We start from the raw sequence: 27,365 nt of genomic DNA on the forward strand, positions 1-27,365 counted from the left end.
TTTACTGAATACCCTGTCCCCTTGGTTAGTTGTAAAACATCTGCACAGTAAAGAATTGGTGGGAACAACAGTGATTTATTACCCCGAAGGCCTTCTGCTTCCACAACAGGAAGTAACGCCACCTTAGAGATCAAAAAGCTACAGCTTCATTACAGTGCACCACATTATAAATAACCTATAAATTATTTAACACACAAAACAAATAACACAACAATGAATGTAAATCAATGACCCATTTGGAGCTGACTAGAAGAAGGTCACAGCTGTTGTAAGTCCCTCCTCAAACACTGTCATTTCAGTGACTGGTATACAGCTTTGCATACTGTAGGGTGAGCCTAATCATCAGTTGGGGGCTCCCAATTTATCTAAATAGTGTATTATTTTCAAAGGTTATAAATTTTCAAGCTATAAAAACCCAATAACCATGGCTGTATCAGCAACTTTCCATATTTAAAATCCCTGTGAATGCTGATAGGTCAATATACTTCCCTGTTCCTCCCTCTGCTGGTCAGAATTGGTGTTATCTTAAGCCCCAATCATGCACTGTGATTCAGGTAAGTGTACTGCTAGCCATGCACAGAGCCTCAGTGAAGCTGATGGGGCCCCTGCAGGTACAGCAGATCACAATGCCGGATCAGTGGCTTTGATTGTAGTAATGCATATAGAGACTGATCCTACAAAGTGCTGAGCTACTCCTAGAAATTCTGAGTGCCCTTAACTCCCATTATCTTGCAGCAGAACTTTTGGTACTTAAGACCTCCAAAAGTTGTTCAGTACCTTGTATGATTGAGTCCTTAAAGAATGTTAGGCAAAGTTTTCTCCAGAAAATAAATATTCCATTAATAATAATAAATAAATAATATATCGTATAATAGTATAGTAACACATATAGTTAAGGTTGCCTAATACTTTCCATTATAAGACCCTGTCGTTGTTTATAACTTTGCCAAAGTTTAACTGTTCAGGCTGAAATGTTCCTGCCTTGCATAATTTCCCATACCTAGCACAATGGGGCCTTGATCTTATACTACATTACCTCTGTATTTTGCACTGATGTAACTACTGCTGGAATACTATGTCCAGTTCTGGTGTCCACAATCCAAGAAGAATGCTGATAAATTGGAGTGTCTTCAGAGAAGAGCCACAATAATAATTAAGGGAGTGGAAAACACTCCTTATAGTGATAGACTGAAGGTGCTCAATCTATTTAGTTTAACAAAGAGGTTAAGGTATGACTTCATCAGAGTCTTTAAGTACCTGTGTGAGGAACAAATATTTGATGATGTATTCTTTAGTAGACAAAAGTATAACAAGATCCAATAGCTGGAAGTTGAAGCTAGACAAATGCAGACTGAAAATACAGTGTGAATTTTTAACAGGGAGGATAACTGGTAAATTGTTCTAATGCTTAATGTTTGTGGTGAATTCTCCATCACTGGAAGTTTTAAAATCAAGATTGGATATTTTGCTAAGACATATGCTCTACTCAAAAAGGAATTGTTTTTTGGTGGTGGGAGGGGAAGGGGGGGTAGTTCTATGGCCTGTGATATGTAGGAGATCAGACCAGATAACCACAGATGTCTCTTCTGACCTTAAAAGCTATGAAAAAAATACATTGATTTGCCCATGTGAAACATTCTTACAACCTTAATTGAGATGCTCTAGAGTCTCTTTACTTTGGAGCAGGGACTTGAAATCTCTGATGTCAGGAATGTGCCTTTTTGCTTTCCCCATGAAAATCAACCCAAATTTCGCCAAATTACAAACCTTTGAAAATCACAGTTTTCACATACTCAGTAGAGGCTTGTAAAAGGTTGACAACTAAATTGTCCAAAGATTCTGCCTTAAGTGGCCATGCTCCAATCCAGAACTGCAAGACTGAGCTGGCCTTTCGCTACTATGACTTTACTCCTCAGCAGGCAGGAGCAGCTATGGTGGTGGGCATCTGACCTGAAAGTAGGGAGACTCCCTGTCCTGTGCTCTCAATACTCTCCCAGCTGGCACCCATTGAGAAGGAGGAGGAAGTAGCCTGATTAGAATACAGAGAAGTGGGAAACAGAGATGCTACTGAATGAGTCAGGGTTTCTATGGAGAAAATAGTACATGATCACTGTAATTAAAGACTGTATGATAATGTGTTCTCACTAAGAGGCTTCATTAAGGTCGCACAGGCAACTACAAATCTGGAATTGCTTAAATTTTGAGTGTTTTACTTTGCATCCTTAACATTCGTTTTATGTAGTTATATGTAATTACTGGTATAAAGGCCTGGCTCCCACTGACTTCAATAGAGTTTGGACCAGGCTGATATTGTAATATATTTGACTGTTTTTTTATGGTCCAGATAAATATGGATTCCCTGTCCTGATGATCTTACAGTCTAAAATTAAGATGAGAACAGGTGTAGACAACAAATGGAATCATGACAGAGACTATTTGATGTTATGATCAGTTGGGGGGAGGCTAGTGCCACATGTCTTGAATGTAATGAATATTTCGTTGAGTTCAAGAGTGAATTTAGAGAGACAGTCACATCATATGTTCTACATTGCACTGAAGGGTATTTGTGCTGAAATGTTGGTTGTTCAAATCTTCCAAAGGCCAAAAACCCCAACATCCCACTACAGGGAAAGTATCACTGTGAGTAACTATATTATTGCTCAGCGCTGTAGTAGCAGGTCTCCTTGAGCATTAGCCAGAGGCCCTTGAGTTTTCACCCTGAAGCTTGTTACGAGCTGTGAGGAAGCATGAAGGCATGTGAAATACTTATTCACTTGACTTAGTAAAATTCAAGAGTAAAAAGAAGTAAAAGAAAGTTGTTTTTCTGTAACTCTATTTAACCTTTAAGTGCTGCATTTTGAATTTTGACACAGCAAAGGTTTATGATGCCATAAAACAGCAGCAAACTCATGGAAAATTCTCTCTCATTACTATGCTTGACAGCTGTTTATATGGTGCCATTTTTCATTCATCCCAAGCTAATAAGATCATCAGAGATGAGTTCAAATACAATGGTTGGCACTAGATCTAAAGTTCCACCAAGTTCAGTTTCCTGATTTTGCCCCAAACATCCAGGCCAGTCTCTCTCTGATTCCAAAGCACCAGCTTTTTGCCTCTGTAGACTTAGGTCTGCCTTTTGCCCTAAGTCACAAGTGAAAATAAATGTTTATTTTCTAGGGAACAAAGGTACATTCCCTTTCACACCCCAAAATCCTATTTAGGTCAAAAGGGAATGCAAGATTGGATGCTTTGTTTTTGAAAGTGTCACAGAAATAGCTAAAGCACAGTACAGTACAATATGATATAGCAATAGAAAGCAAATAGGCAATATAAAAACAACTGTAAAATACTTGTGAAAACATTTTATCTTGACTAAGCATAAGTTACTGCAGTTATGGCTGTGCTGTAGTAATATACACTACAAAACCAGTGAAAAGCATCTTCTATTGACTGTTTATTTAAAGCACTGGAGCAGTCCCCCATATCAAAGGGTAGCATCCCTTTCTAGAGATACACATCTCTCAAATCCATATAGTCACACTATCAAAAAGGGCTCTATGAATCTGTAATAAAGAGTATACTTCCCCAGTACTCTATTCACAGCAAAATCTGGAAATTAGGTACTGAATTATGGATCTGGACTGCATTTGTGCATAACTAAAACTTTATAGGAACATCCAGGAAATGTTACTGTTATCACCATAATTGGTGAATTTGAGATTATCAAAGTAAGAATTTCAAAATATCTACTTTTCCACTAATTCAATAAAATACCAATACATGAGGGTCAAATCCTAGGTCAATGGAAGTTTTGCCTAAGTAAGAATTTGGCCTACTTATTTCAAATCCTTTGAAATAAGTATGAATGAATACACATATAAAGTGTATGTATGTATACACACACATATATGTAAATACTTTCTATGTAATAATACATAATGTATATGCATGTATAACTCAGACGGAGATAAAACAAAACAAAACAACTCTTGACCAAGTTCTCCTGTGGTGTAACTCCACAAAATTAGAATAAATAACATTTATAAACTCCAGTAATAAAATAAATTGTGGACATATTAAAATTGTTAAATATATAAGCTGTCTTCTATAAGCTTGCCTTTGTGTAGTTACACACAAATGGTATGAACAATCACTATAAATGATTATAAAACTCAAGACTCTGGATTCTGTTATCTTTCTGCAAGATACGAATAAACCCCATTGAAAGGAATAGGGTCCTACTGAGTTTTGCATATCCATTCTAAATATTTACATTGTTTTGTGTAGTCAGAATGCAATAAAGCTGGCTTTCTTCATTATAGGCCAGATTCTGTGTTAGCCTTATTAGGGTACAAAAATGGAGAAGGTATATCTACCCCCCTTGGGGGGTCACACGGCTCCTGAAAGGGGAAGGGGAAAAGCGGGCACATGGACCGAGCAGTACAGCTTGCTGATCACCCAGAGGAAAACAATCTGCGCTCCGCAAAAGTATTTTTCCCCCTCTCTCAAACTCTCTCTCTCTCTCGCACACCACCCACACTGGACTTGGAACCACATTTGGAAACTACCTAATTTCTGAAAAACATCTTTATAACACCGTTTGCCTTGTGATTGTGGATCAGGTCAAACTATATTAGAGCTATGTTTCAGAATTCCATTCTAGCCTGTTTAAACATAGTCTGGCACCCATCTCCATTGGCCATCTAAGACATGTTAATATCAGGGTTTACATTAGTTTAGTTTAAACACAGTTTTGAGATCCAGGGCCCAATTCTCCAAGTCCTCAACCTGCAGAACTATCACTGAAATTAATGACAAATCTGTGATGGAAATATCAAACCACTGTCTGGACAAAGCTACTTTTCCTAGACATAATGTGTCCTATTTTGTTTGAAATTTCAAGCCACTCTGACTCCTCCAAATTAGCTGTCTTTCCTCTACCCCATCTGACTGCACTAATTCACCAGCTGTACTATCACCATTTAACTGTAGTGTGGAAGTGACATGTTAATATCCAATTTACCATTGAAATATATCAGAAAATACCATTAGATATTGCACAGTGATTATAATCACTACAGTAACAGTTTGCAATACACAGGATCAGAAAATAATATATGTTAGCTTTCCCAATATGGGAGGTTACACTATGGGTTTTCTACATGGGGACACTCAGGAAAGTAAATCCAAATTAACAAAAAGTTTGAATTGAAAGTGAATTAGTTAAACTACATTGATACCTTGTGTGAACTCTTTTGTTCAGCATCAAAATGGCTTTAATTTGGTTAGCTTAATTCATAGTGAATTAAACCTGAAACAGGTAGAATACCAATTGTAGGACTGTGTAGTCTTTTAACAATAAGCCCTTTGGCTTAATAGAAAAGTTTCCTGTAAAGCGTTGTCTACATTTTTATTGGGGGGGAGGGAGGGCGACGAAGAGAGAACAACTTCAGTGATCCCACAGACTGTGAAATAAAAAAAAAATAGAAAAAGGCTCTATTTTATTTTTGTATTATTCTATTTTAGCCCTTCAGCAAACTAGCTATAGATGTCTGGAGTGTATTTTATGAACAAACAAATACCTTCTTGGGACACCACTGTGTAAAGAAAGTATTTGGTTTGGAGGATAAAGAAATAAATTAACAGAACTCTTTGTGTGGTACAGCAAAGATATCCTCTGTTCACCAAAGCACCGAGCCTCAGCTGCCAGAAGTGACATTGGCACTGCTGCTCTGAGATTCAGTCAGGGTGTGAATGTCAGGACTCCAGCCGTGCCTTTCTTCTCACTCTCTCTCTCTCTTTTTCCTATGATTTCTTCTTATTATTTTCTGTCTGAGCTAAACAGCATTGAACTTTACCTACCAAATCAAAGTTAACAAATGCTGCCTGCAAAAATGCATGTCTTAACAATTAGTCATTTTCTCACTGGAATATTCTACAGGCTGACTGTTGGGCTTCTCAGATGAGCTGTTCTTTCCAAAACTATGAGCTAGAATACAGAGGACAGCAGGTAACTCCGCCTCTTGCTCTTCTTGAGATGCTGTATCACACTAGCTCTCAGAAATTCCCAGTAAAGAAAGTATTGCCAATTTTCACAGTTTTTGTTTACTTAAAAAAGCAACCTCATTAATAGACCGATTGAAAATCAGAATTTCTATCCCACAGGAAATTCCAATATTTCAACATTTGTTTTCATCCAAAATTGAGATGACAAGTCAAAATATTGACTTTTTTGTAGCCTGGAAAGTAAAATTTAGGGGTAAAAATCAAAACATTTCATCTTGACATTTTCCAATCAAAACATTTCAACATTCTCAAATTGAAATGTGACAAATTGATTTTCTGAACTGAATCAAAACATTTTGTTTTGGCTTGGTTTGATATTAATTTGTGTCACTCTGAACTGCTACAGTACCTCATGGAAGTTGTAGTCTGAGTACCTCATACTCCTGTTCTCATCAATGAGCTTGGCTTCCTGGCCAGTCTACATTTCTCATAATGCACTGCGGTCGTGTAACTCATATTAGTCACCATATCAGTTCAACCAAAGGGGAGTTCATAAGGCATCATGGGAGATGTAGTCCAGCCAGGGACCCTGAATCATGAGGCATTACTGTCAAATTGACCCCCCAGAAATGTTTCAATTCAATTCAACAAACTGAAATGTTTCAATCTGGATTGACCTGACCTGAAATGAAATATTTAAATGTCCCCCCATGGACAATAAAACTATTTCAGCAAGATTTAAATTTTCCATTAAAAAACATATTGACAAAATTCTGACCCGCTCTATCCATTAACAAATTGTAGTGAACAGTTACACAGAATTGCCATTATTTTGTTTTATGACTGAAGCAAATTTTATCCTATTTGGTAGACATAGCTGAACATCTGTGTCAAGGTTCCTCCCCCACTCTGAACTCTAGGGTACAGATGTGGGGACCTGCATGAAAATCTCCTAAACTTACTTTTACCAGTTTAGGTTAAAACTTTCCCAAGGTACAAATTAATTTTATCCTTTGTCCTTGGAATAACCACTGCCACCACCAAACTCTAACTGGGTTTACTGGGAAACGTAGTTTGGACATGTCTTTCCCCCCAAAATCCTCCCAACCCTTGCACCCCACTTCCTGGGAAAGGTTTGGTAAAAATCCTCACCAATTTGCATAGGTGACCACAGACCCAAACCCTTGGATCTGAGAACAATGAAAAAGCATTCAGTTTTCTTACAAGATGACTTTTAATAGAAATAGAAGTAGATAGAAGTAAAGGAATCACCCCTGTAAAATCAGGATGGTAAATACCTTACAGGGTAATTAGATTCAAAACATAGAGAATCCCTCTAGGCAAAACCTTAAGTTACAAAAAAGACACACAGACAGAAATAGTCATTCTATTCAGCACAATTCTTTTCTCAGCCATTTAAAGAAATCATAATCTAACACATACCTAGCTAGATTACTTACTAAAGTTCTATGACTCCATTCCTGGTCTATCCCCAGCAAAAGCAGCATATAGACGGACACACAGACCCTTTGTTTCTCTCCCTCCTCCCAGCTTTTGAAAGTATCTTGTCTCCTCATTGGTCATTTTGGTCAGGTGCCAGCGAGGTTACCTTTAGCTTCTTAACCCTTTACAGGTGAGAGGATTTTTCCTCTGGCCAGGAGGGATTTTAAAGGGGTTTACCCTTCCCTTTACATTTATGACAATCTGTTAAACACTTTTTCATTATATATTTTTTATTTAAATGGACAGGGGTATGCATGTAGGCTAGTTCATACGAGAAATCCTTCCTTAAATCTAGAGAGATACAGAAGTACAAGTCCAGCATGGCAAATTCAAATAATCTCTTCAAGATTTAATTGAAGATATAATTATAACTTGAGATCAGGATTAATCAAACATCTATATATTTTTGTTCAATTCTATACTTACTTACAAACAGCACACATAAGAAATAGGATTTCTACCTTTAAAGTAATATCAAGCAAGAACATTATCAAAATCCTCTGAGAAAACCTGGTTGCTTATGTTGATTGGCACAGGATGGGGACAGAGTTATTCAGTTTACTACTTAAAGCTAATAAAATGAAAATAACAATCAGCTAGTTTTAGGAAAGGATTGACATTCTGTACTGTAGCTTCTACAGGTCCACTTATGGGGGACAGGGCACATTCTACTACAAGATATACTTTATTGCCTGCATGACACCTTTTACAGGTTTAAGAGTTTCATCTTGAAGCTTATGTGCCCACCTGTTCTTTACCATTCTACACCGAGTCACCTTGTAATATCAAATCTTAATTTAAAAAGAAAAGAATAGAATCCTGAGTCAGCACATGCTGAACTTTAAGCTCATGCTTAAATCCCATTGAAGTCAATGGGCCCTCAGGACAAGTTTACAGTTAAGCACATGTCTAAATCCTTTAGTGAATTAGGGCTCTGGCAGATCAGTGCTAGAGGGCAACTCAAAGAGTGTGAGCTGCACTCCAACTAGTTTTTTACATAGTCTTTTAAATTTACACAGGTCAAGTTTACAAATGCTAGTGGCTAGGGAGCAATGAGAAACACCAGGAGCCCATGGAATCAGATGAGAGTTGCCTGATCTATTTTTAAGACGGTTCTACTTTTAAAAGGTAGCTCTACAAAGGCACTAGTTAAAAAAAAGAAGTAGTAATGGGGTGTCAAAGGCCCTAACACTTCAGTAAACTGGATCAGGGTCCCATTCTATTATACTTTAGGCATTAATGAGGTCGTCAGATATTCTTTAGAGTGCTGTTCATTGGGCCTTTCTACTACACCAATTTAATCCTGTGCCAAACCCTACCACTAGTGGCATGGAGAACATCAGTCCAACTTTACACATTGCAATGAGCCTTTGCACATTTGTTTTAAGATTCCAATTCTGATCTTTTCCTTTCTCTCCCTTAACTCCACCCCTTCACAGTTTGTCTCTACTATCCACTTATTGTGCATACTATGACCTACGTTCCTCTGATGAGGACCATCTGTTTACTTTACATTTGTACAGTACCTAGCACCTATTCCCTGACTGGGGGATCCAAGCACTACTAAACTACAAATAAGAATAAAGAACCAGATCTGTATGTCATATCTGTATAAACTATGTCACCTGTGCATATGCCTTTTTTGAAGAGTTCTCTACTTAGGCTCTGGGTAGAGTTCTTCTTTCATCTATTTCTGGATATCTCTAATCACAACTCAGATTAGTTTAAAAACTGTCAGACCAAAGGACATTTTAGTTTTTATGCTCCACAGAAGGCCATTAGGGCTACCGCATCTGTTCAGGCTTCTGTAGTAAATCAAAGTAAAGCATTTTTCTATCAAGAATTTTAGTGTTTTCTGACTTGGTTTATGTTACATTATTTTTCAGTTAGCTTGTTTTATCCCATTCCTGCCAATCTTTCTTTGCATACTGCTTTGCTTAATAATTTGAGGTGGGCTGTGTGAAAAAGGGACTTGCATAAAATTACTAAAGGGCTAGGATCCTCAGCTCCATCCCTGTTACTAATACCAAGCTCAGGAAGGGAGAATGCAAAGGCAGTATGCAACCTGACTTCAGCACAAGCTTGTAGAAAGATAATCAGATTCCATAGCTTCATTCGGGATGGCCTACATTTGTGAAGTAAATAGTGACTCACCTGCGAGTTACCGAGTAATGGTTTGACTAGAAAGAAGGGGACAGAAGGTGGTAGGAAAGAAGAGTAAAAAGGACCCAGGCAAGGTGAGTAAGGTAACCTTACTTCCGATTTCCCTTTCTTTTTCTTTTATTAGTATATATCTTAACTGTCACGTTCTCTCACAGAAGGATTGACTATACATTTAGATAGGCTATTCAGTGGAAGCCCATACATGCATTACTCATTACCCATACATGCAATACGCCTAAGTATTTGGTTTTGAATATTAGTAGCGGCAACCTGATTTTGTTTTTAAAAGTAGGGGAGGAGGAAAGGAGAAGTTGGGGTTGTTAAAGAGTGAAGTTTCATTCTTTGAAGTCAGAGAGGCCTAACAGATGTACAGTCTGGGAAGTTTTCCAGATTCATTTTTAAGAAAGCAAAGTACTTAGCACAGCCTGCACTAAATAGGGTTATTTGGTCTATTATGGTGTGACCAGCAACACAAAATATATTATCTAAATATTTACTAGACAATACAAAACTCAGCAGAAACAGCAAATTTTGCCAGAGTTGGTCACAACTTACCTCCCAATAAAATAAAGGGTTTTCCTGGACAGCTATAGACCTTTCATCATAGACATTTTTATCCACTAGTAAAAGGAGCACACTGAGTTCTCATGCAAAGTGCAGTTCTAGGCTGAAGACAAAACAGACTTTTCAACACCCTGAACAATGGTAGTGTTAATGTCTGATTACATTTATTTAAATGCTGATGCTGCTACTTCTAGCGGAAGCACTTCTGCTGGTAAATATCAGTAATATAGGACATAACTGAAAAATGATGTTGCCTTTCCAAGGATACTGCAGCCATTAATCCTAGTTTAATAGACTTTTAATTTTGTATCCACAATCAATGGACTGATAACATCATTGATGTGGCATCTGTACATCTGAAAATCCTGCACTTGAGCACTGATGGAAATTAAGGAAACAAGTTAAAAGTTTCTTAGTACATTTTTACAGAAATCATAAAAGGCTGTGTTTACGCCCCCATTTTGAACTATTTCAGTTAGCTTGAAGAACAGAAGAAAACAGATCCTGTTCAAATCTGTCTCATTGACAGACCCATACGTCTGCATGGAAAGGTACCATACCTGCAGCCTTGTATTCCTGCCAAGTTAAGAGGAAAAAGCTGATCTGATATTCTGCCAGGAGGAATACAATTCCAAGAAAACAAACACAAACATTTCCTGTGAGGAGATGAAAAGAAATGTTTTAATAAGACAAGTGGAATCTTATTTTAATAAAAGTTAGACTATAATATGGAGACTCAGGAGCCACAGATTTAAGACCCCAGTTCTATAAACACTTCATCACATGCATAACTTGTCTCCTATGAAATCAATGGGACCACTTATAGTATTGATGTTAAAGGCATTTGTGCAAGAGTTTGTAGGATCAGGAACAGGTAAAAAACTATTCATGAATAATTTACTTAGCTCTTTTTCTTTTCACAAATTTTTGTGAGTAGATTACAATTTCCCCCTCTAATTTATTACTTATTTGAAATATTTTGAATAGTTTTTGCAAATAATTCTTGGTCTGTAGATTGTTTGAGAGTTTGTTTGAATATTTCATATTCAAGCTCTGTTGATTAGATTTGATTGGACACAAGGGTCACATAGTATATTTCTATTCCCTGACTGGGTGCATGTAACTCTCAGAATCAGGTTTCTAGCATCAATATTTGTTTTAGCATTTCAAATTCACTTTCCATGAATATGCTACAATGTTCACTTGAAATTTATTGTTTTCATGTGCTGCCAGTAAATTCATTGGCTAGAATATTCTCAGGAAAGGAACACAATATTTTCATTATTACTTCCTCTTATTCTTCAGACATCTAACAATCCTACTTTTTTACTCTTATCATTGCAGAACCAATGCAGCTATGGAAAAGGGAGATGGAGTCATTTCTGGATCATGCACCATCCACAGAATTGTTAAATAAGTTCTGACAGCTAAATCTCTGTTACTGGTGGATACGCACAAGCCAGAGGAAGCCAGCTTGAATTCCAGCTGGAGTGCACAAAGCTAGGGAAAAAGGCATCTTTCTTTCATTTGGAATATGGCAAACTTAATATGGAAGTAACTGGGAAACAATCAAACTGGAAGCCCATAAGTCTACTTTTATAGTATTAGTACTGAATAAGGACACTTCCAAAATATACCAAATATTAATTTTCATTAGTATTAACATTTACCTTTTAATTACAAAATTTCCATCTCTAAAAAAGTGCTTTAGCATTATGCTGCAATAAAATGAATTGCTTAATTTACGCATTTTATGTAACTTGAACTTTTGATAAAAATTTCTCATAATGTTAAATATTTATGCATTCTGTTTTTCAGTGGAAATATTAAATATATACATTAACCATGAGTCTGCAGAGTAGGATATGAATCCCTTATATTACAATTAAGTGGTTTACTATATAAAAAGGTAAGCAAATTAAATATTACATCCTAAAGTTACCCTTCAAGAATTTAAACAAAAAATTACTCGTATTGTAAAATATTTGATCAAATAAATACAAAAATCTTTATAGAGGAAATGTAACTAAAATATTTTCAGTGTTATACTACACAGTCTGATTAATTTGTTGCTTATGTGAATCCTACATTTAGCAGTACTATTTGCTTGATTATAATTAAGGAGTATTAGCACATTCTGGTTTTTGGTCATTGATAGGTCACATAAAATGTCTTTCTGTACTGAAAAATGACACAGGATCTGATTTAAAAAATACATGCCTGCAATTTCTCACAAAAGCTTAGATATCTCTGTTTGGTTGTGTGATATACTGCATGTTGCATCCCTCCAGTGTTCTCTCCATGAGTAAAATTGCCATATAGGACTGTCGTGGTATAACCACATTGAATTTTGAATTTGCAAAATTAAAAAATCATGAAACTTTCAACTAGAAGATAATTTCATAAATCCACCCACAAAATAATAATAAGAGTAATGACAGCTACTAATCTAATAGAAGTAAGATTTGACATCCCAAAAAGCACATGAAACAATTTGGTTCAAAAAATGATGCAAAATTTTCTACAGTCTCCTGTCATTATATTGTAAGAATGATGGAATCTGCATAATCCTCTCTTAAAGAATAATAATAAGGGAAGGGACATTAAAGGATATATCATAAATGAATTACAACAGCTATCATAGGAGCCAAAAGTCAATGAGCCAGACCTTCAGCTGATGTGACTTGGCATAGCTCCATAGAAATCAGAGTTATCTCACTTTACACCATTTGAGGATTTGGACTAGTATTTTCCAACCATTACAATAATTATCCCAGACATCTTCTGTTCAAGCTGCAGTAAATTCAGATGCCACTGTGTGGTAGTTGTTGGAAAATACTACATTTTAAATAACGTCTGCAGTATATAGACGAGTTTTTTAAATGGAATCTCAAGTTAGGAAGGAAGGAAGGAAGGAAAATAAAAATAGTCCGTTCATATTTAAGACTATGATATAGAAGTTATCACATATTGAAATTGGATCAAACTGAGAGTAAAGCTAAAATATTTAATAGGCCATTACCTATACTACTGAAGTCAATGGAACCATACCAATTTACGTCAGCTGAGAATCTGGCACACGTATGTAACTAAACATATATTTTAGAACTACTCATTAGTCTACCACCGGCTAGGCACTAGTACATACATATATACATTTTGGTTGAGTCCTCCAATGTCTACTGTAGCAACAAAATACTGTAGCATCCCTTGAATAGACAGAGAATAAAAAAAATACACATGTCCCCATAGCTGTGTGGAGAAAAGATTCCATAGACACAGACTCAGCCTACCTAATGCCTTAATTACCCGTTTCCCCACATGTATGTCACTTGCATCATCGTTCATGTTCTCTGATCTGTTTTATTGTTGAGGAAGGTTTTGTGAACATTTGGTCATGGACCAAAATCAGTAGCCATTTGGAAGCAGCCAAAACTATGTCACACTGCAAATGTCTGGAGTTATGGCAGATTTCCAAAGCACAGTGATAAATATAACGAGAGACAAAGAGTTGTTCTGCCTCCAGGACTTCTAAATCAAATGATAAACACCACAAAGTAGATCTAAGACATACAAACATTAAAATCCCTCATATGTTTGTCATTGTCAGTGCTCTCAAGCATGTGGTGGTATCACAGAAAACCAATGGGGAATTGAATGGAAAATCTCCAGATATACCTCAATATAATTAAGCAATTTCAATACAGTCTACTTGTTGAAATCACACAGCCATAGAAAAGCTGCCCACTAATAATTAATAGTGTCAGACTCAGAGATCACTTAATCCCTAAAATGCTAGAAATACAAGTATCCATCAGCTTAATTTGCTTGCTTTTGAGAAAGTCAATTACCTCATCTGGTTTCCTGAATACTTGTACTGAAATTGTAGCCAGTTATTTTGCTATAGATATATGGGCATATTCTAAATAAGAAATAGGTATGGATTAAGGCAGCAACTCAAACACCTGTAAAACAATAGGTTAGCCAAACTAATTAAGGCCTAAGGCCTAAAGACTTGCCATAAGAAACTAACCAGTAAGGAGAAAAGGAGGACTTGTGGCACCTTAGAGACTAACCAATTTATTAGTCTCTAAGGTGCCACAAGTCCTCCTTTTCTTTTTGCGAATACAGACTAACACGGCTGTTACTCTGTAACCAGTAAGGGACACTGTAGCAGAAGATGTCATAAGATAGAGTGCTGTTATCAGCAAGTGTTGCTAAACTGCTGATAATTAAACTCAAGATGCCAGTTTATACCAGTTTTAGATATTTTAAGTTAGCAACATCAGCAGATGTCCAACCAAGAGCAATGCCATGGTAACTAACTGACGTATGTGTTAATAAGCTTGATGTAAAAGGCCTAAAAACCTATGGGAGAAGGGTATCCCAACATTAGTTGGGTGAGGAAATACAGGTAAGGAAAAGGGACTGAAACCCCTGCTGAATAGGCAGTAGGCATAGCAGTAATCAGCTAACTTCTGATAAAACGTGGCACTCAGCCCAGGCACTCCAAGCAGATTTCCTGGAACGTGTCAGGCCAAGGACCACTTGTGCATCATCTGAGCTACCATGGGGCTCCCCACAAAGAATGGTGTATGTAAATTTTGGATGCTTGTACTATCTCTGCCTACTTTGCTACACTGTAGTGATATTGCTGATTGTGTTAATAAAACTATTGCAAATTCAAAAGGCCTTCCTTAATTTTGAGCATCTCTCCCACGTACGCCGGGGTCCTCACTCTCAAATTAACTGTAATACTGTGGCCAATCTAAAGGCAAATTGAACTCTGCCAAACCACAAAATGTTAAATTCTGAAAGCTAAATACCTAATCAGTAGATCAGCCAAGCGCCCCCATGAGTGAATGGCAGTCTGGCCAAGCACAGAAATATTTATTTGGGATTTGTTTATACAGTAATAAGACAATTATTTTTGTTTCCTTTCCCTGCCTCCTGTCTCACCGTGAAGGGCCAACACTGAAGGCACTAAACCAAAGACAAGACTAAACTTGCTGCTAAAGAATAGCATCTCCTTCTGTTGAATTGCTTTCATAATTTGTGTTGCAATCCATGCAAGATGTCAATATTGTAAGGTGAATTCACAAGGTCCCACCATGGGATTCTCTGAGTAACATGGAGATGGAGTCCATAACTGGTCCACTTGTGGATCACAGCAAATAACCTAGCAAGGAGTCAGAAACAAAACAGCATACCAGGTTACTTGTTTCAAATGTATCGGATACTCAAAAAATTCTGAGGATTATCATCATGGCTTTATTTTTTAAATCAATTACTTATAAGAAGAAATTAAGTCAGTGGCACCCAAGCACCTAAGCACATGCTTAAATGTTCTGCTGAATAGCAATGGACTTCAGAACATGCTTAAATGTTCTGCACATGCTTAAATGCTTTGCAGAACTGGGATGAGGCCTGAGAGTCAGGAGGTCCTTACATTCTAATCCTTGCCCTGCTGCAGACTCACCGTGTGGCTTTGAGCAACTCACTTCACCTTTCTGTCTCAGTTTCCCACATGTCAGTTGGAGATAATAGTATTTACTGACTTATCTCCCAGGGGCATTCCAAGGATTAATAAATTATTGTCTGTACAGTGCTTTGAACACATTAAGTGCTATAAAATGTAAAGTTAGGGCATTAGCCTTTCCTCTGCACAGAACTGAGTTCATATCCCGCTGAGTTACAAACACAATACACAGGAGTGCGGTAGTCCCAGCCTAGTCCTGAGAAATTTCCATCTCACAAATACACTACCTAGTGTGGAACAACTGGCAGTCTCTGACTCAGGGAAGCTTACAGGCATAGAAAAACTGAGGATTATTTGTATATAGGAAGCTTGTACATCATCTGTCTCTTGGCACTTCTTCTAGTCCTTTATTGTTTTAAAAACAGTATGACTTAAGGGTGGAATGCGAGACATTTCTTTCAATTTCCCAGCTTTTTTAATTTTGCATCCATGTTTTATTTGTATTTATTTAATGTGGAAGTCTTATGTCTTCCTGTTGATTATTGCTACTGCTAAAAATATAAAATATGAACATAAGAACAGCCATACTAGGTCAGACCAAAGGTCCATCTAGCCCAGTATCCTATCTTCCGACAGTGGCCAATGCCAGGTGCCCCAGAAGGAATGAACAGAACAGGTAATCATCAAGTGATCCATTCCCTGTCGCTCATTCCCTGCTTATGGGAAGGTACAGACCTGGAAAAAATAATTTTATATTAAGAATATGATTTAAGGGGGAAAAGGTTTGTGTATCAGAAACAAAAACTAATACTGATCAAAGGGGGTTGGAAGTAAAAAATGAAAATGCCAGTGGAGGGGAAATTTATTCCTCTAGGCATTTAAATCCTGCTCATCTCTGGAGTATCTGAGTGCCCCCCCCCGCCTCCATCTTAAAAATAGGCACAATAAAGGAGCTTTGTCTTTACGTCCAACCCTTCATTCAGTAGTCTGTTTTGAGTTTTGCTTTTGACTCTCAAGGCATGGATATTTGAGAAGGTTCTAATATATTTTGGGTTAGGGCATTTAGGCCTGCACTGACAGGTCTCACTCCTGAGTGGATGGTTCCATTGTTCCAGTCATACATAGCTGTTGCGGGAGGTTATGATCTTGGAGTATGATGTAGTCCATCTCCCCACCACACTGTCCTTCCATCTTTCCCTTCAAAACACGTGCATGCATGCACACACACAGTTTTATGCCTGTGTGTTAGATCCGATATTCCCAAAGGAATAGTACATAGCAGCTTGTGATATTCAATTCAGCATCCCCACTTTGCTTAACATACAGCAATATATGTATAGCGAAAACAAGAATAGATTTTCTTATCAAAGAACAGAGATTCAAGTGATAGTGAGTAAGAATATTGGAAACAAGGGGTTACATATAAAACAAAACGATAACACACTTTCTAGAGACTAAACAAGGCATTCCCCTATCTCCTACAAGATAGCATACCCCAAGTTCTTGCCCCAGCATTTTCAACCAGTTTGGCTGAGACCTCTTCTTATAAGATCAAGCCTGCTGGCAACTTGTCCTCACAGATTAGAGAAAAATATAGGGGTTCATTTGTGCCCCAGATATAGTTTCAAAAATTCATGGTCTTACCCCTAAAACAGGCTGTTTTTGTTTTTAATGCCAGCTCCCATAATCTATTGATCAGCATTTTTCTCAGACTGAAAATGTGTGTTCATTGTGAATGACAGAAGATTCAATTTGCATATGACCAGACAGAGTGAGATAAGTCTCTCTTCCCCTGCTGCCTGCCAGGAATATATGGATTACCCTTTGGTGACCTGTCTTAACTCACAGAAAACAAAGTTTTCAGTATGTATACATAACTCTTCACATATTTTTCATGCATACATCAGGCAATGATTATGCCAACCAGCGTGACACAGGCTTTCAGTAGAGCTCTTACATGACATTCTTTTGCTGAACCCAAAGGATCCCTGTGCTCTTTGGCAGTTGGCATCCAGAAGTCCTTGGGTCACCATCCTGTCTTATTACATATTTTTAAAGCATTTCCCTACTTTTGGGTGCTATTACATTGCTAATAATGAACCTAAAACTTATGCACTTATGCTTTATTTCTGAATTACCATTTGGAAAATATCAATAATTAAACACAGGGAAACCTATTTGTATTTTAAATGGGTTATTTATGAAGGGCAAAATCGTGCTCTTCACCTCACATGAGCATTCATTTGGGGAAGGGGAAGATGGCATCACAAATATTTTCTCCCTAATGCTCACACATAGGGAGAAGGCAAGGGATAGACCTAGCACTAGGCCTGGAACCCAGCTCACATGAATCTAAAGGGGCATGCCAGCTGGAATGAGGGCATGATCAGGCCCCTAGCTCCCCCATGCACATATTGCCATCTGGCACTAGAGGATGCACACACTGCTCCTTTTTGGAACATGAGTAGGTATGCTGCTGAATTTGCTGCCCTCCAGCCCCATGAGTCTTCCTACCTCATAAACCAGAATTGTTCTAGCGGACTCTGATGCAGTTAGGAACCTCTTAGCCCACCCATGCCTTTAAAAGGCAGCACCCAGCCCATTGTTATTTTATATAGCATCACAGATGTATATTATAATTCCCATTGGCGGAATCAGATATTTAAAGGATGGATCATTTCAGGGCATTAGTAGCGGCAGTTGCCAAAAAGAGTAGCGTGCACTAAGGCCAACATTATTAAACCTAACTCATCAAGAGATAAGGTCTAAAACCATACTTAAATACCAAAATAAGTGACCAGTGGGAGCTCTGGATGCTCAGCACCACTGTAAAGATCAAGGCATAAATTTAGGAAGAGCAACAAAGACTCTGGAACATAGTAAAACATTTCACATTCCAAGACATGCCATGGAGACTCTAACCAACAGGGGATGCAACCTACCGCAAGGCATCTTTTAGAGCTTCAGGCTGTGTCATATAGGTGAGCAGTCAGAGGATGTGAAGTGAAGCTTCTACAAGAAGGGTCTGTGGCATCAGGCAATGAAGCTTAGGAACTCCCACAGTTAAAATAAAATCTGAGTTGGAATGGATTACTGTGACCATCTGAAATGGTTCTGGGCTCCATCCCTGCATCTTCAGATTGAATTTATGATCCTGTGCGTTATAAACCGGCCTTTTAAATAAGTTATGGAAAGGTATGCAACTGCGCAGAGCCTTTATGCTGTAACTGTACATCTGTCACATTCTATGGCATTTAAGGCTCATTAAATTTTGAATCACGTGTCATCTGCCCTTGGCTTAAAATGGTTCTGAATGTGCCTTTTGGCTCCAAACTTTCACTTTAGTGGAAACTGTTTCTATTTATTTCTCAGTTCCTTTATTCTGCTATCCATATCAATTCTTTAGTCAGACTGTAGGTTCATGCACTATGGTCCTGATCCTGAAAGGGTTGAGTCCCCTTCCTCTTACTTCTATGGGTGTTGAGGGTGCTTAGCATTTAACAGGATCTGGACCCTTATAAACACTTAGTAATTATGATCCCTGTGGTGTAAGTTTTTTTTAAAAGGTAAACATTTGACAGGTACAGTTGGGCACATTATTCGGACTAAGGACTAAGTACCATATCCTAATGCAGATAGAATTTTGACTTTAATGGTGGTTTTCACTGCGTAAGGATCTGGCCCTACATTGTGGATTTTCCAGCAGAACTGCTCTTTCTGCCTGTTTGTAAACACTTACTGACATGGCATGATCGGATACGTCTTGAGCTGCTGTAAGCAACTTTACGTTTCTTGTCATAAACCATGAGACTCACCACAAAAAGCAGCGCCACATCCCAAACATATTTCCTTTTAATTTAAAGCAACTATTTGAAATGAATAAAACATGATCAAATTTCAGACATTTTTACTAAAATCAAGAAATGTCACATCGCCACTTTTTGATTTCAATAAATGCTTTAAGTTATTGGGGGGGTGAGGGGGAGAAAGCCTTATTCCAGGTTGGCAGTACAGATTTTGTGACAAATTTCTTCCCTGCCCTAAAGACATTATGACTCAAAAGGTACAATCCTTCATAAAACGAAGCATCTTTTTCTCTCATAATAATTGTTAAGTTTTTCCTCAATGCTTAGACGCCTCTAGCTTATTTTGTAATGATATCACACCTGTGAAACATTAAATCTGTGCTGTAACTGTAGCAGATAGTGTAAGAAATGTCAGCTCTCATTAGCCTGCATATAAATCTGCCTTTGTGATAAGCAGGATAAAAGACAGACAAGTGAAACACCAGGAACCCAGAGCATATGTTGTTCATGCAAAAAGGGCATTCACCAATGTGCATCTTCTCATTATTTCCAAACTAGGGGAATGGAAAGAAAGAAAGAAAGAAAGAAATTGTAGAAGGTTCTCATAATTGTTCGCTGACACAGCTGAATAGTCATAAAATATCATAAAGAGTAAATGAGTTGATAATGTAAAGCAGTAATTAGGATTTGGTGCAGGCTTATGCTATTTACATATTTTAATGCTTTGGTATTAACATGTCAACTTTAATAATATGTAAATGAATTCCCTGGTGTGAGATTTATCCTGCTAGGCACTAGACATATATCCATTCACTGCAATTGTAAATTTTTTTTCCTTCTCTATATTTTTAGTGTGTTTTTTCCAGACTCTCATACATGTTTTCTCTGCCATCTGTCTAGATTCAACTAAAGAAGTATATAACTCTAATGGATACACCAGCAGTAGCCCCCAGCTCCACGTATCACTGAGCTATAAAGAATACACACAAAAAAAAATCCTCTTTGTGTCTAGATGTAAGATTAAATAAAATAAAGTTAATCAGCCAACCACTATTTCTGCCGATTTCTGGATACCACTGATGCTTGCTAACAGCCTGACCAGACACGTCTAAACTGTGGAACATGATACCACATCATTAGAGTGATGCCTCAGAAGAGCCATGTCACGTCCCAAAGGTGTTTTCAGGAGTGCAGAACACACAGTAAAACAACTTTATTTCACTGTTTTCCACCCTGCTTTATTCCTGATCCACCCTCCCTTGATATTGATTATGTATCTGGAAAGTTTGCATCCTTCAAAATTCAAACACTATTTCATTAGAAACGTCCAATTTGTGGGCATTGATAAAAATAAAAGATACAGTCGAACATCAGTTACTACCTAACTCTGCACAGCAGTTCAGTGATGGGTGTACTGCAGAACCCAGCAAAATACAGTTATGGTTGCCTGGCAACCAACAGGAACCAGATCAGAACACCACAAAGGTGCAAATGAATAAATGGAAGTGACAGGGATAAGTGAAAGAGTCAGGTGAGAGAGACCAAATTCAGTGCTAGAATGACTGGCCAGATACTTTTACCAAACGGGAAATTAAACAGTGGGCCAAAGTCAGCCCGCAGGTAAACTGGGCTGCAGGGGATGTAACTGAGAACTGGCTTTGAGCCAAGGGATTACATGCCAAACTCAAATGAAATAGAAGGTGGAGTGGGCAAGCAAGCTGTTTTGGTGTAAATATGGATTAAAATGCGATACTATACTGTACTGTATGTGCTCGTCCCAAAGAATAGCTCTGTAGACATAGTGAAACTATGACTCAACTGTTAGTGATCTCCCAGAGTATTCCAGGCTTACACATCATTGTTAATCAGTTGGAAACCAAGCATTCATGCACATTGAATTTGAATGGCCATTGCTCAATCTTTCCATGTAATCCCATTAAGAAAGGCCCGAGTGGAGACACTGAGGGTTTCTCTTCTTTGCTTTCCACTGAAAAAGAATTTAAATAATTTCTTTATTTGCAAGACTCTTTTGTTATGACCAGGGCCGTCCCTAGAGGTGTGCAGGGCCCGGGACATAGGTGCCAAGTTTCTAATTTGCCTGGTGGGTGCTCCCCCTAGCTCCGCCCAGGCCTGTCCCAACTACACCCCTTCCCCCAAGGCCCTACTCCCCCCTGCTCCTTCCCGCCCCACCACTTGCTCCCCCTGTCCTGCCTCTTCCCCGCCCAGTTCTGCCCCCTCCCCTGAGCACACTGTGCCCTCGCCAGACATGCCAAACCTGTGAAAAAAAAAACACAGAAATTGGGCTCTTTTTTTTTTTGGCTTAATTGGCTTGTGAGTTGCTTGTTGGCTAGTTTTTGGTTTGTAGCTTCTTTTTTTTTTTATCAGCTCCTGGCAAGCAGGGGCAAGGGAGGGAGAGAGTCAGGGGTGCACAGCGGGCCCACTACAGTCCCAGACTGCACGCCGGGGGGAATCTAGTCATATAGAGTGTTGGGGTTCTTGGGGATTAGCTTGTTTAGGCCTTGTTTTGAAATGGGATTAGCTTGATTTTTGGTTTATTGTGAAAGTCTGGGTGCTTATTTACCACATGAAAGTTGGCAACTGTGGCCCTCACTCCTCTCCCCTCCCTCCCGATGCCATGGGTGAAACATCTGATACGCAGCAGGTGCTGAGAGGGAGGAGGAGATGCTGATTGGTGGGCCCCACCAGAAGGCAGGAGGCACTGGGGAAAAGGAGAGGTTCTGTAGGGGGGCTCCTCCTCGCCATCTACCCCTGCCACCACCCCTTTCACCTCCTCATCCTGCTTGCCTCACCTCCCCACCCACCTCCTGCAAGGACCCCCAAAGTGCGGGGCCTGGGACAGTTGCCCCGATTAGCCATACCCTAGGGACAGCTCTGCTTATGACCCACAGCCAGCTTGAGGTATTAGATATTTGACACATAAGCAGATTTAGTATTGAAAAAAATGTCCATGTTAAGTGGGCAGCACCACATTATTTTCCAATTATAGCAACTGGAATTACCACCACTATATTTTAAAATGACCACATAACAGGATCAGAGTAGCTACAGATGGAAAAAGACTGGGTAGATCATCAAAGTCCATCCCCTTGTAAAGTCTCTTGGAGAGTCCTGGGAAAGGACATCTTAAAGTGATATTATGGTACGGATATATTTTATATATATGGGATAGATGCTCAGCTGGTGTAAGTCAGAATAGCTCACATGATTTCTGTAGAGCTACACTGATATCAGCTACAGACAGGACTCTGTTTCCTAAAACATATGCTGAAAATCCAACTAATATGAGCTTCCAGTACTTACTTTAATCCTTCCCATCACTAAGGAATACTTTAAAACAATGTGATCAAGAAGAGATTGATTAGCCAGAATTATGCTGACGTAATGTTAGGGCAGAAAGTTCCATGAGGTCATCTTCCTGAACAGATGGTCTAGAGATATTGGTTTTAACTGGCACATGGTTGAGTAAATAATGTTTAAGTTTTCTTTGTGTGCCTGGGGAGTGAACCAGATAGAGTTGAGTGAAATACCTGTGCCTCCTGCCCACATCATCTGCTGCTCCTAGGGTTTTCATTTCCTGCGCTGTTTGTGCTTTATCACATGGCTCACTGGTCAAGCAGTCTGTGCCCTTGGTTCAAGAAGCTTATACTGAAAGAGAGCGAGATGTGCACTTCGTTTCAATTTGTAATTTATATATTATACATGGTTTGTTCCTTACAGGCAAAATCATAGTCAAGAATGAAATGGGTATATTGCTGATTTAGTTTTGCTCAGTCAATACAGCAAATTTTATCTGTAACGATAAATGACCATCAAAGAACACAAATCTGCATGGTTCAGTTTAACAGATGATTCAGTTTCCCTTAGGACTAAATGGCTATTTAAACATATTCAGATTTGAATTCTAAACAGATTAGTTCTGTTGATTGTCAGTAAACTTTTAAAAAGCATAATTAAAATGCCGAGTTCTTTAAACATGTGCATCTGCGAATTTGAAAGGACTGTCCTGGTCCTGCTCTGTTATCTCTCTTTGTTCAGAATAAATTCAGAATAGCCACTAACATTTTTACAAAATAAAAAATTTTACAAAATATAACTTTTTTGAAGCACAGTTACAGTGATGGGATTTCTTCTTTATTTTCTTTTAAATCCTTGATTATTATGAAGACATGTGAGAGTGTTGTAAACAGAAGACCTTCCCCTCTTAGAATCCGCCTCTATTTGTCTGACTCCTTCAGTAATACCAGGCTAGTGTCTCTGATATCACATTTGCTTTCACAGTAGCAATCTGGGATGTTTTATTGTCATTTAATATTTTAAAGATTGATTGGTAAGAGAGTAGGCTGAGTTACTGGCAGTGAACAGCCCATATGAACCAATAAAATCCATTTCTACTCAAGACCCCCACAAACCACAATACACTATATATTAAATACAAAAATAAATCAAATGGATCAACATTATGATAAACTACTTCACTGAAAACTACTGAATAAATGTTAATCTTATACATTTTACAGTTAACTGTCTTGTCTGGTATTTTAATTATTTTTAAATGATTCAAAAATCTAGAGACCCATGCCTATAAATTATTACCATTTGTGAACAATAGCAAAGTACATGTGTAAGTCATATGTGCATTCAATTCACTCTTGGTAAAAAGTTATTACTGCATTCCACTGAACTCTCTAACAACTGCTGAGTGCTAGCACAGAATGTGTATTTCTAACTTTTAAAATAATGTATTTATAATTTTCATATTTCAGTCATCACTAATACTCTATTGCTGTTAATAACAAAGATTACAAAAAGAAAAATCATAAAGGGAAAAGCATCTAATAGATATTACAGTTTGTCTTGATAAAGTTCGCAAGTCACTTTCTACTCTACCCAGGAGAAAAAGAAAAAAATATCCAAGTCCAAGAAAAGAAAAAAATATAGTCTGGCTGAACAGATTGAAAGCAGACTGCTGAAGTTCCAATGGAAAGAAGATGCCAAGATGCCTATCATAATCAGATTAACTCCTATCCCCTTCTAGCCTCCGCAAGTGACTCAGAACACTCCATAATGCTGCTGAAGGGACCCACATCTCACTAAAGAAAATGCACATGAAAATTTCAGTTTGCTTGTTTTTGCGCTTTTCACATAGTACGAAAAACAAACAGAAGATACAAACTTGAAAGTAAAAAAAATGACATGACAGAGGAACTTTGCACTGGCATCAACAAGAGACCAGTCAAATACGGCACAAACTAGGCAGGATTTTATTGAGGAAAAAATGGTAAGGGGGAATATTTAAAAAAAGTCATCTGAAATAGTGTCTTTGATGGGAGAATTGCAGGAATCTATTTAATGTTTATTAATGGAGTTGGCCAAATACTATTTGTGAAAGCAAACATAACATGAATCTAGGCTTTTTCAACACGAGAATAATGAATAGTATACTTCCAATACAAGTTTGTTAAGTTTAAGGAATTCACGAACAGTTTGATGAATACTGGGAATATATCCAAATATTCACAAATATGGCTACACAAATAGCAGCAAATTGAATCCAAGTCATTTATTCATAAGTTTACTTACAAATATGCTTTTTAATTATTTGATCAGCTCGATTAATAGAAGACAAGCAGGTTTGCTTTCCCTCCTGATACAAATAAAGGGAGAATGGAAGTAAAGGAGACTAATTTCCCCTAAGTCTCTAATCCTACCCAGTGAGAGGCATCTTTATAAACAGGACAGAGTGGTTTGGGAGCCTGGGTAGCTTTTTTATTTGGTTGCTCAGCCAGGCATGAAAGTGTCTTTTACAATATCCTAAAAGATTCTGCACAAAAGACAATCATATATTCTGGGCAGCAAATAGCATTTCTAACTGGGTAAAAAAATAAAGCATCAATATTCTCCTAGACTTTAATGGTGGAGTAAGATAATATTCAGCATGAGTAAGAGTATCAGAATCTGTCCATGCATGAAATATGAAGTGTTCAAATGTATTCCACAAGAGCATGTAACTATCTGCACTATTCACAAAGCAAACTCCATATGGAACAAATGTTTGCTCAAACAACTCAAGAAAAAGTCAGGTGTAGGTTATGTTACAGGACCGGGTACCAGTAGATCTGGATTCTGTACCCAGTTCTGCAGTAGACTTCCTATGTGAATTTGGGAAAGTCACTTAAATCTCTCGGTCTTGCAGCTGAAATGTGGATAACTAATTCTTTGTTACCTCACAGGAGTACTGTGAAGCCTAAGTCATTAATGTTTGTAAAAACACTGAAATCCTTGTAAAGAAGGTGCTATAGTAGAAGCCAATTCTGGTTAATTATCCCATTCATTTCCAGTTTAACTTTTATTTCATCCATCAAGTGAGTGTTTCACTTTAGTTAGTTCACAGCTGTTACAGTCTGTCTAATTTCAATAAATTAACTTTTACTTAAAAGCATTAGTTTTCTTAATACAACTATATAAGGTCACATTTATAGTAGATTGTTCAAGTAAATTAGACAAATTGCTCAAATAGATTTCTCAGCATAACACTTACCATCAAAGCAACCTGTATTAGAATTAATAATTCATTACTTATTGAAACAGACAGCATGACTGAGCCAACTTGTGTTTGGGTTATGCACCACAATGACAAAACAGAGAAATATCCTGCCCATTACAAATATGCAGAGTAGATCATGGTGATTTTATTAAAGAGCTTAAAAAATTATTGCTTATATTTTTGTATGGACGAATGCAAGGAAAGCTGTGTACACAATTATGTGCCAAACCGCTCATGTAATTACTGCAACTGAACATTCAACGTGTGGGTATGAGTGGTAGAATTTGTAAGCGCAGCATCTAAAAAGTGGCTGCAGAAATGGCATCTTAGGATCCCACTTTTGTCACTCAATAACGCCTATATCAATTTTGCTGAGGCTATACGTAACGAGCTGGTTTTATTTTCAATGGACAGCCCTGCAGGTAAAGTTTGGGATCTGAAGGCCAAGCTGTGCTATTTCTGGGTTGTGCATTATCAAAAAAGATTCTGCTGTTTGAATGTAGTTAGCATGGGCCAGAATAGCATCCAGCTCATTCTTCAATGGTGATATTGGCTCTGCTTAGCTAACATGAGTTCAAAGGAATAAAAACATATTTTTGTCACTGAATCAAGTAGGTAAGATTCTGACTGCATACAGCGAGTAGTTCAACTGACACAGAAGGTGCCATTTTTACTTCATCACTATTTTGAGTATTACATAGAGAGTTTTCATACAAAGAGGAGAAAGAAGAAACTTTGCGGATTTTCCTATATAATTTATACTATATCTTGATTTAGGCCAACATTTTCAAATCTGGAGCCTGAAATTAGGGTTCTACATAAAAGAGGCATGATTTTAATAGATGAGCATTTGTAGCATGGGCTGATAGGAGATGCAGGTGCTCCACACCTCTAAAAATTAGTCCCTTTAATTTTAATGGCTGAATATGGAGTGAAGAACCAAAGTTTGGTTTTCACTGGGACCCCACTGGGTACATTCAGATTAAGGATACGTTGCCAGACACTGGGAGTAGGGAAGTGACCCTGAGATTGTGCCCTGAGGATTTGTTCACTATGGTTCATGTCATAACTCTGTTTCTTGTCAGTGTCTTTGCTGCAGCTCTCAGATAAACTTCAGACTTTTTAAAAATAAAGATGTTTCACGTAATGTTGATAGAAATAAATCATTTTCAGACTTTTTTTTATCTCTTCTATCTGAACATAGGGTATCTTCCCACCTGAACATTCCCAGGCCTACTGAAAAGGAAGTATTATACTTGTCTTGATGCCATAACTGCAG

The 27,365-nt window shown here is 37.9% G+C and overlaps 2 long non-coding RNA genes across 13 annotated transcripts in view; one reads left to right on the plus strand and one right to left on the minus strand.

Moving 5' to 3' along the window:
* LOC144929167 (uncharacterized) overlaps window positions 1-20,771 on the plus strand; it is a 217,145-nt gene extending 196,374 nt beyond the window's left edge. For 2 of the 7 annotated variants that reach the window (XR_013634482.1, XR_013634481.1), the window contains exon 7: window positions 11,581-11,963. This is a non-coding gene — a long non-coding RNA (uncharacterized LOC144929167). Of the gene's footprint in view, window positions 1-5,941; window positions 6,011-11,580; window positions 11,964-12,054; window positions 12,146-20,421 lie in introns of those variants that run through there. The other 5 variants (XR_013634479.1, XR_013634486.1, XR_013634480.1 and 2 more) reach the window with 4 other exon arrangements.
* The window catches only part of LOC140896235 (uncharacterized), a 381,899-nt gene that overhangs the window by 196,950 nt on the left and 157,584 nt on the right, over window positions 1-27,365 (minus strand). For all 6 annotated transcript variants that reach the window (XR_012154477.1, XR_012154476.1, XR_012154475.1 and 3 more), the window contains one exon: window positions 23,070-23,187. This is a non-coding gene — a long non-coding RNA (uncharacterized LOC140896235). The remainder of the gene's footprint in view (window positions 1-23,069; window positions 23,188-27,365) is intronic.

Source organism: Lepidochelys kempii, chromosome 12, assembly GCF_965140285.1.
Source record: "Lepidochelys kempii isolate rLepKem1 chromosome 12, rLepKem1.hap1, whole genome shotgun sequence".
NCBI classification, from domain to species: domain Eukaryota; kingdom Metazoa; phylum Chordata; order Testudines; family Cheloniidae; genus Lepidochelys; species Lepidochelys kempii.